Source organism: Helianthus annuus, chromosome 10 (genome assembly GCF_002127325.2).
Source record: "Helianthus annuus cultivar XRQ/B chromosome 10, HanXRQr2.0-SUNRISE, whole genome shotgun sequence".
NCBI classification, from domain to species: Eukaryota; Viridiplantae; Streptophyta; class Magnoliopsida; order Asterales; family Asteraceae; genus Helianthus; species Helianthus annuus.
In genome coordinates, this window is record NC_035442.2 from 151,869,605 (window position 1) to 151,880,566 (window position 10,962).

General features: G+C 28.2%; 1 long non-coding RNA gene across 3 annotated transcripts; it reads left to right on the forward strand.

Annotated features, from left to right (window-relative positions):
- Positions 1 to 4,258: 4,258 nt before the first annotated feature.
- LOC110882958 lies at positions 4,259 to 5,685 on the forward strand. Of its 3 annotated transcripts, XR_002560310.2 has the most exons (5): positions 4,259 to 4,467; positions 4,562 to 4,609; positions 4,701 to 4,775; positions 4,975 to 4,995; positions 5,616 to 5,685. It is a non-coding gene; the product is annotated as an uncharacterized LOC110882958 (long non-coding RNA). The 3 variants fall into 3 exon arrangements; XR_004869714.1 differs by having other exon boundaries at positions 4,259 to 4,609; XR_004869713.1 differs by having other exon boundaries at positions 4,259 to 4,775.
- Positions 5,686 to 10,962: the final 5,277 nt, after the last annotated feature.

The following is a 10,962-nucleotide window of genomic DNA, read 5'->3' on the forward strand; positions in this document are numbered from 1 at the left end:
GCCTCATGTTTAAATCTGGGCATCGAAAATTATTTAGAATTATTGGTATGCAAGATAAATAATTGCCGTTCAAAAAAATGTATGTTTGTTTGTGTATGCAAATTTATTTGTTTTTTGTGTATATAAAATATTGAAAAAGGATATTGAAACATTAAATTGGGGTTTAGAAATGACGATTCGCCTCGATCCTAGAATCTGCTTTTCATTTCAGTTCGTGAGGTATGGTGGGGTGGGGGTTTGGGGTATGGGTTGACACGTGGTTTGGGTGGGGGGGGATATATGGGCTGACTCACATTCAACACGGTATGATGGGGCGGGGGTTTGGGGCGTGGGTTTGGTGGGCTTCGCTGGACTGACCCGCTGGGCTATTTGAATATTTTTTAAAACAACAAATTTAATTTTTTTTAATATTTTTAAATAAAGAAAATTACATAAAAAAATTCCTAACGTTTATATTTGTTTTTTTATCTCTTCTCTTCGTTGGGTGGTGGGCTAGTATTATTTTCTTGGAAAATGGACGAGGCATTGGGCGATTGGGTGGTGGGCTAGGATTATTTTCTTGGAACCCATACGGGTTGTTCGGGTCGTAAACACGATTATGAGGATGTATTTTCGGTTTTGTAGAATGAGAATTGAAGATGATTATAGAAGATGTGGAGTGTATTGTGGTTGAATGTGCTAAAAATAGGAATTGAAGTGATATTTATAGTGAAAAATAATTTTTTTTTAACATAGCCGTTGGCCAACGGCTAGCCCAACGGCTAGTTTGCTTTAGCCATTGACAGCCCGCCATGTCACCTTGCTTCCCCAGCCCCACGCCCGGCTTCAAACCCAACCCCAAGGGCCACGCCCCAACCCAAGCGCCATACCCCATAGTCTCATATTTGGGTATTTGGTTGCGTGGTGATAGGATGAACTCCGAATAATTCAAACAAGTGGGATCTGTGTTTTACGACGGGTATAAAAATAAGCAAATAACAGGAATAAAAAACCACATGATACTAAATTCGAAAGTCATGGAAAAGTTACATCGTGGTATACCAAAGCCAAGTTATTTAAATAAAATTTCCACTAAAATGTTTATAAAGATAAACACAATGGCCACGCATCGCAACTGTGTATTTAAAGGTGAGTGTCGAACAGTTAAAAAAGAACAAACGGTTTAAACAAACGTTTAAAACAATCTGTCAGAAACACCACGTTTTAATATACGGTATAACCTCTATAAACTAACACTCGATAAATCAATAACCTTGATAAATATAATAATTGGTCCGGTCCCAACTTGGGACTAGTACAAAATTGGACCACAATCGATATAATAATAAGATAATAACTTTTATGAAATCCCAGTGTATATATATTGGACCCCAATGAAACTATAAATTAATAATTACTAAAAGATTTCAAATTCTAAGATTGTCTAGTAAAAAATGAATCTATTTGTTTTTTTTTTTTTTTTGTTGAACTTTAAGTCTATCTTTAGTTTATCTTTAAATCTCCTCATTGCACAAAAGAGTTGGGGCATTGTCTTCTCGTCTTACAACAAAAGGTTGTGAAGAGTTGTTGCCGCTTGCAATGCACTTAAGAAATGTGCATTGTGTTATGAATGCATCCATTATTAGTAACTATCCACATTTCTAACTCCCATGTCACATTTATGGTTTGTATTAATGTTATAGCTTATATATAGTGGCTCATGTATTTTGTATGAGATATATCAATAAGAAATTTATCTCCCATTCTCTCATTCTATACATTGCTAATAGATTCTAGTTATTACACAACACGTTATCAGCACGAAAGTGCTCGAATCATCATTGGTTTTAATCGTTGATTAAAGTCTCGGTAGACCCATGTCGTTGATGATGTTTTGTTGATAAAAGTTTTGGTGGCACGAGGTGTTTCCAACGAAGATTGGATTTCGTAGACATGGCGATTGAAAAGTGATGGAGATACTATTTCCTTTAGTTATTTCAAGGTAAGTTTTTCTTTTCCACCATACATGTTTATCTACATAAGGTACTACTCTTATACCTATATTGTTTCTTGTTGAATATGCCTTATATTTTCAACTTGATTTTACCATGATAAGAATAATCGTTAACCAGAATGAGATTTTTGAAAGTCGGTTGAACAGGGGATGTTCAAATCCTACTCATAATTTTCATTTTCATTTTCAATGACCTTTTCTAGAATAAATGATCATCACAGTATTGAAAAAAATAGGAAATATAAGTTTAATATATACATGGACACTTGTTACAGAAACCCGATGAGAAAATACTTGTTATTAATTTATTAAGTATAATCTTATCTATTTGCTAGTTATATTGCAAGCTTATTCCTTGGTTTAGAAATTGATATATAGTTTGATAAATTCTTTTTATGCATGTTTAATAGATAACCCTTGAAAAAAAAGGTTGTATTATGATATCCATGATCTTGCATTTACTTGTTGATTATGTTATTTATATATATTTTAAAGTTATATATATTATTTAGTTTTAATTGATATAGCATAAATTCAATTAAAGTTCTAATATATAACTTATGAGTGTGGATTAAATATTATTAATTATAAAATTAATTCCGATTTCCTCATCATTAATTCATGTTGATGTATATTTACCTATTTTTTTAATTTACAAAATGAGTAAATAGTAATTAAATAGCCTTTTATTGTTGTTATAATAAATTGTTTTTATTATATTTTATGGTTAGTAAATAGTAATTAAATAGCCTATTATTGTTGTTCTAAAATTTATACAACAAATTACGTTTCAAAGAGACATTACAAATTCTAAATCATTATGGTAGCGTTTGGTATGAAGGAATGGAAGGTGGAATGGAATGGATCATTCTGATGGAATGAAAAGAAACATGTTTGGTTATAATGTGGTAATGGAATGGAGCATTCCAAAGGAATGTAACTCTTTCCAAATATAATAATTTCCATTCCTTGGTATGTAGGTGTTTTTTTTTCATTCCTTCAAGGAATGGAAAGAAATATGTTCTTATTATTATTATTATTAATATTATTATTATTATTATTATTATATTTATATTTATACTTATACTTTTATTTGTATTTATATTTATATTTATTAATATTCATACTAATATTAATATATATCAAAAATCTATTATTACTTTTTTATAATTAATATATTATTATTATTATTATTATTATTATTATTATTATTATTATTGAGGCAATTATATTTTTGTCGTTTTTAATACAGTTGTGTTTCGTTGTTTCATCTTTTTTTGTTTATCAAATTGTACAAAGTAATGATTCATTCTATTCACATATGAGTAACCAAACATCACAATGGAATTGAATGATCCATTTCATTCCGTTGTCCATTCCATTACCTCGTCCATTCCATTCTTTCATCTATTCCATTATCCCATACCAAACAGACCCTATGTGCTTTTATTATTATGGTTATGAGTTTTGATATCATTATCTGCTTTTATTATTATGGTTATGAGTTGTGATATCATTATGTGCTTTTATTATTATGGTTATGAGTTTTGATTGGTCCATTAATTAGTTTTTGTTATTAGTATTTTTACAATTTATGATGACTACCAGAATACAATTTGCATTAAAAGGTGATGTCTAATAGTTATATTTGAAGATAATCATTAGTGCAATTCTGTTAATGAATTTACAATAATGCACATGTTTATATGATAATATGACAACGACTTAGTTAATTTTGTTGTATGTCATTGTTATTGCAATTGTATAAGCCTTTTAGTTTCTATTTGATATTTAAATATGTGATTTGAATCTATGAAATATTTGTGTGGTAAAAGATATTATTTGCAAATTAACATGACACTAAAATTCTCAAGATGCCTGTTATATTTTCTTGGGCAACAAAATTTATTAGTATAAGAAAGCTCATTTACGAGTAATAAAGATTCATATGTTATTATATGATCGAGAAAGTTGATAGTGACATTTGTTTATGTTTTAAACTATAGTGACAAATATGTGTATATATGATATACTTGTGATTTATGCTATATCATGTTATATTTATGCATAAATTACACAACATGTCATAAACAAATGGGTACGTTACTTTAAATGATCTTTAATATCCATTTAATTACATTCTTAAATTATATGGAGTTATGAACATGGATCTATATATATATATATAAATGAGATGTGATTTGGGCTAGGTGGCATTAGATTTGGGACATATTTGCTGATGTGGCAACTTATATTTTTAAGTTTAGGAGGGAATTCTCAAATGCCTTCATCATTCACGATTTTAACAAAAAAGTGGCGGGATCCGGCTGTGATTCGGGTCACCCAATATTAAAAAACGGATCCTATATATCATCTTTACCAGACCACCATATCTCATAACCTCACTTTTCACAAACCCTACATACCATTTCCTAAATCTGCTTCTTCGTTTTTCAGAGATTCATCGTCCTTAGGTATGTTATTATGCCATTCCTTCTTTGTTTTCGTATTGTTAATCTAATACATCTTTGATTTTTTTCGATTTCATCAACTATCTTACATATTCAGATGAGATTCATAAGGACGACAATGTTTTGATGCTTTCTTCATCTTCATGTAAATGCTATTTGTTTCATGTTTCCAGATTTGAAGAGATCGATTTGTTTGCTGTTTAATAATGATTTACGATGTGTTTTGTCATATCTAGGGTTTGCTTGTGGTCTTTCGTATCCGTCAAAACCCTAATCGACCGGAGAAATCGTCAAAAGTTCTTCACAATATGGTTAGTTTATTCTCTCAATTTTGTTATTCAATCATCTTTCATCCACATTCAATTTTACAAACCCTAAAGCTCATCTATGGTTTCATCTGTTATTAGATCTTATATTGTTTATTTATGTTATTAGATCTTATAGGAACTTTTTTTTTGTTCAAAACCCATTCGGCTGATCTTAATCATTTTCGGTGTTATTTGTTTGTAGATCGTTCCACATAATTTGCAGGTATGTAATTTATATTAGATTGTTATTTATTGTAAATGTTTAATGTGAATTTTTGATGATTTTTATGTTTTTTTTTTGTTGATCGAACCTGTTATATGTAAGTTTAATCAACAATCTATAAAAAATTTGTTCTTCATCTCCTTCTCCGCAGATGCTTATTGTTTGATTTTTCTTTTTTTTTTTCCGTTGTTTGTTGGTTGTTTGTTGATGATGATTTTGCATTATCCGATTCCAATCATATGAAATGATATTTTGTTGATGTTTTAATTTTGTTCTCATGTTACTCATATTTTTATTTACAGTCCTTTAGTTTGTTGTTGATGATGATATGTTTTGATTGTGTCCGATGTTTTTTTATTGTGTTGATGAAGATTTACAGTGGTCTGATATTTTTTCATCCGGTATAATGTTTTTGTCTTCGGAATATTGATTTTCTTTCTAAAAAATAAATATTTTTTATTTTTTTTAAACCGTTTCTTTTTATTTTTGGATTTGGAAGTTTCTCAATTGATTAAATTATCTTTTAAAGCTTATTGATTGTTGATTTAGGAATATTGACTGTTTTTCTATAAATACTTTACTGTTTTATTTTTTTAAAAACCTTCATATATATTTTTCAGATATGCATCCCTTGCACAACAGTCCTTCATTTTTAAAGCTTATTGATGAAGATGACCCGATATTTTTGGTACGTTTATGTGTATTCTAATTACTAATCATATTTTAAGTAAACTGATATTTATCTTTTTTTTATTTTGTTTTAAACTTATAGCAAATAAATGGTGATTTATATTTAGTATGATAATTTATGGCATTGGATGTTAGTGATATAATTTTCAGAATTCAAATTTTAAATTTTAAATTTTAAATTTTGAGGTTTCTATTTTAAATTTTAAATTTAAAATTTTGAGCAATTTTAAATTTCGTTAGTGATTTATTTTTAGTATGATAATTTTGCGGAATTAAGGTTTCTGTTTCTATAAATAAATGGTGTTACGTTTTTTGAAATCTCAAATTTAAAATTTTAAGGTTTCTATTTATATTTCTGGAATTTAAATTTTAAATTTAAAATTTTGAGCAATTTTAAATTTCATTAGTAATTTATTTTTAGTATGATTATTTTCCGGAATTAGGGTTTCTATTTCTATTTCCGGAATTCAAATTTTAAATTTAAAATTTTGAGCAATTTTAAATTTCGTTAATGATTTTTTTTTATACCTCAAATTTAAATTTTAGTGATTTATTTTTAGTATGATAATTTTTCCGGAATTAAGGTTTCTATTTAAATTTTAAATTTAAAAGTTTTCCATAATGTGTTTCATTTTAAATTTCGAATCTGTAAATTGAATTTAAATTTGAAAGGTTAGACTTTCCTAATAAGTTTGCTTGATTTACGGGATTGGATATTAGTGATTTGATTTTCAGATTTTAAATTTTAAATTTTTAAGTCAATCATTATTTTAAATTTAAATTTTGAAGTAAACCATTATTGTGTTTGATTTTAAATTTTGTATGCTTTGAAATCTTGATGTTTTTTTATGAGATGCTTTGACTATATTATTTGTAATTTTAGGGATGCTTCGAGTCTTTGACTATTGTTTTTGTACTCGAGTTGCATATCTCACAAACTTTTTGTGTTTTGTAATTTTAGGTGAAGTGCTACTTTCAGACTCCTTCCCCTACAAGGAACTATTGAATGGGTTCCTATGAGAAGTTGAAGAAAAGGTATATCTTGCACTGTTTTGTGAGTTATAATTTTTTATATTTTAGTTATAATTTTTGTATTTAATTAGTTTTTAATTCTTTAAAGATGTCTTTAATTTCTTTTTAAATCTGTTTTTTGTTTCTATAAATAGATTAGTGTTGTTAAAGATGATTTTTGTATTCGAAATTATGATTCGGTTTCTGTAAATAGACTTTGTTTCTATAAATAGATTACCGTTATATTTATTTAAACAATGGTTACTTCCTTTGCAGTTATGGATAATGAAAACAACGCTCCTTCGTTATTAAAGTCGATTGAGGACTATGATCCTATATTTTTCGAATTGTCCGTCGACCAAAAACAGGTTAGTTCAGTTTTGTTGGTGTTGTTTGTTTTTTAATATGTATAGTCTTTCTTTTTTATTTTTGTCTTTAGGTGTTAATTTGAAATTTTATGTGATTATCTTTTGAAGTTCTTATGGTTTGTTTTGTGAGTTATAATTTTTTGTATTTAGTTATGATTTTTGTACTTAGTTAATTGTTAATTCATTAAAGTTGTCTTTAATTTCTTTTTAAAGTTGTTTTTGTTTCTATAAATAGATTAGTGTTGTTAAAGATGATTTTTGTATTCGAAATTATGATTCGGTTTATGTAAATAGACTTTGTTTCTATAAATAGATTACCGTTATATTTTTTTTAAAACAGTGGTTACTTCCATTGAAGTTATGGATCATGAAAACAACGCTCCTTCGTTGTTAAAGTTGATTGGGGACTATGATCCTATATTTTTTGTATGTTTCTTAAGTTTTCAGTTTTGTGCACACAATAAGTTATTGCAACTTATATGTTTTTTTTTTTGTTTCGATTGATAGGAAATACCATATGATTTTGCAACCTTATTGTGGGGAGAACAACTTTCATATGTCAATGTCTTAAAATTATTGATGGTGATTTATCGTGAGTCATTGAGTTATAATTTTTGTATTTAGTTAGTTGTTAATTCTTTAAAGATGCCTTTGATTTCAATTTTAAAGTTGTTTTTGTTTCTATAAACAAATTACTGTTGTTAAAGATTATTTTTGTATTCGGAATTATGATTCGGTTTCTGTAAATAGACTTTGTTTCTATAAATATATTACCATTATATATTTTTTAAAACAATGGTTACTTCCTTTGCAGTTATGGATCCTAAAAACAACTCTCATTCGTTGTTAAAGTTGATTGAGGAATATGATCCTATATTTTTGGTATGTTTCCTTAGTGATTTGATTTTTAAATTTTAAATTTTGAAATCAATCATTATTTTAAATTTAAATTTGAAAGTTTTCCATTAATGTGTTTGATTTTAAATTTCGAATCTGTAAATTGAATTTAAATTTGAAAGGTTAGACTTCCCTAATAAGTTTGCTTGATTTACGGGATTGGATATTAGTGATTTGATTTTCAGATTTTAAATTTTAAATTTTGAAGTCAATCATTATTTTAAATTTAAATTTTGAAGTAAACCATTATTGTGTTTGATTTTAAATTTTGAATGCTTTGAAATCCTGATGTTTTTTTATGAGATGCTTTGACTATATTATTTGTAATTTTAGGGATGTGCTTTTATTTTGATTCATTAGGTGTTTATTTTGGATGGTCCGGAGTTTTTGGCTGCAACTATGTTGGACAGAGATATGCTTGCTATTGCTGTAAATTGGTACCATGTCGGTTGGTTTTGCTTGGTAAGGTTAGACTTTCCTAATAAGTTTGCTTGATTTACGGGATTAGATATTAGTGATTTGATTTTCAGATTTTAAATTTTAAATTTTGAAGTTAATCATTATTCTAAATTTAAATTTTGAAATAAACCATTATTGTGTTTGATTTTAAATTTTCAATTTCGAAGTCAATTATTATGTTAAATTTAAATTTGAAAGTTTGCCATTAATGTGTTGTGTTTGATTTTAAATTTCGAATCTGTAAATTGAATTTAAATTTGAAAAGTTAGTCTTTCCTAATAAGTTTGCTTGATTTACGGGATTGGATATTAGTATACTTTGTTTATTGGGTTTTAACTAATAATTTGATTGACTCGGTTGTTAGATTTGTGACAATGCGTCGGACAAACAACATTGGGAAAATATACAGCCTTGAGCCTTGGTAACTTAACACATTAGTTAAGGTTATGATGTTTTTTCATGGCACCGACACATTATTGAGTAGTAGCGCATTAGGTTAGTGATATTAAAATTTGTGCCTTGAGAAATTTTGTATATTGATTGATGTTTGAAATTGATTGTGAGGTCTTTGATTGTGCATTGTATTGCTGATTGATGTATGAGATTTTGTTGATTGGCATAAGGTATTAGATAAGATGTGTTTGAAGTTGTGAAGATGAATAAGTGAGACATGTGTAGCAGATATTAGTGAGTGCACAACACATTAGTTAGGGTTTTGAATTATTGCTACAGGTTAGTGATGTTAGAGATTGTGTTATGAGAAATGTGTAGATTGAATTATGTCTGTGTTTGATTGTGACACCTTTGATTGTGCATGAAATTGCTGGTTATATGAGATTTTGTTGATTGTAGACAAATAAGTTTGAACAGAACTTATTAGATTTGAAAGTTTGCCATTAATGTGTTTGATTTTAAATTTCGAAACTGTAAATTGAATTTAAATTCGAAAGGTTAGACTTTCCTAATAAGTTTGCTTGATTTACGGGATTGGATATTAGTGATTTGATTTTCAGATTTTAAATTTTAAATTTTGAAGTCAATCATTATTTTAAATTTAAATTTTGAAGTAATGGCAATCTGAGTCTGATTTTTTTCGTGATTAATATCCGCTTGAGTAACCCAATCTGAGTCTGATTTTTTTCGTTAACGAACGATTCTGGTAAACTTTCCCGATTTGGGTTTTCTGCAAGGCTAATCATCTAAATTAATTTGTTATTTTTATGGTTTACCATTGCATAAGTTAGTATAATTTGTTGACAAAGTTTTGTTTTGTGGGATAGTAGTCATAAATTGAGTAATATTCAAGGTTTATGTGTTTCTATTTTGATTCATTAAATAAGATGTGTTTGAGTAATATTCAAGGTTTATGTATATATGAGATTTTGTTGATTGGCATAAGGTGTTAGATAAGATGTGTTTGAAGTTGTGAAGATGAATAAGTGAGACATGTGTAGCAGATATTAGTGAGTGCACAACACATTAGTTAGGGTTTTGAATTATTGCTACAGGTTAGTGATGTTAGAGATTGTGTTTTGAGAAATGTGTAGATTGAATTATGTTTGTGTTTGATTGTGACACCTTTGATTGTGCATGAAATTGCTGGTTATATGAGATTTTGTTGACTGTAGACAAATAAGTTTGAACAATTAGATTCACATTTAAGTATAAAAAATGAGAGGTTGTTATAATCTGAATTATATTCTGAACGAAAAACTGAAAGGAAAAGGAAAAAAAAGAATAATTTAACACAGAGAAAAGAGGATAGAGAGAGAGAGAGAGTTGCCATATTTTTAAAACCAAAAATATAAGGTAACCATGCTTCTAAAATCTACTATACTTTTTAATAATATTTTGTGGAAAATGGACTATATTGGGTAGGTAGTCAAACATGGTTTTTAGGGTCAAAACGGCTGTGTTGGGTTGACTCGGGACACTTTTATGAAAAACTTGATGTTTCTGACCTTAATAAACCATTTTTGTAGATGACCAATGTATATCTCTATTTGAGGATTCTCCAAAGATCCAGAGCCGATTGTTTCATAGAGTTGTGAAGTTGCGTTAAACATACTGGATTTTGAACGATCCGACAAACCATTCGAGGTACTTGGAAGATTAAGTCTCTTATCTGGGTGGTTGTTACAGGTTTAGGATGTTAAATGATTTTGGATGTACTATGCGATGTCGATGATGCAGAGATGTTGGTGAAGCTCAGGTTAACAACTTCATGTGTATATTTTAATGAATAAAGTTTTTGTTGTTTATATTTTCTAATTTAAACTTTTAATTAACTTCTAAATTTAATTAAATGAGTCTGTTTTGCAGGTTCGAACAACTTCATGTGTATATTTTATTATAAAAAATAAAAGTTTTTTTTGTTTCATGGGTCGTTCAGAGAGGCAAGTTTCTGCCTTCGGTTCTTGCCCGAAGTTTCTGACCTTACTCGCTGTTAGTGCACTACATCTGTTGATTGCGTCTAGGTGTCTAGGATCAGGTCTTATATCGTATTGCATAGCATAGAGCGCGTAATACGAGAAAACAGGAG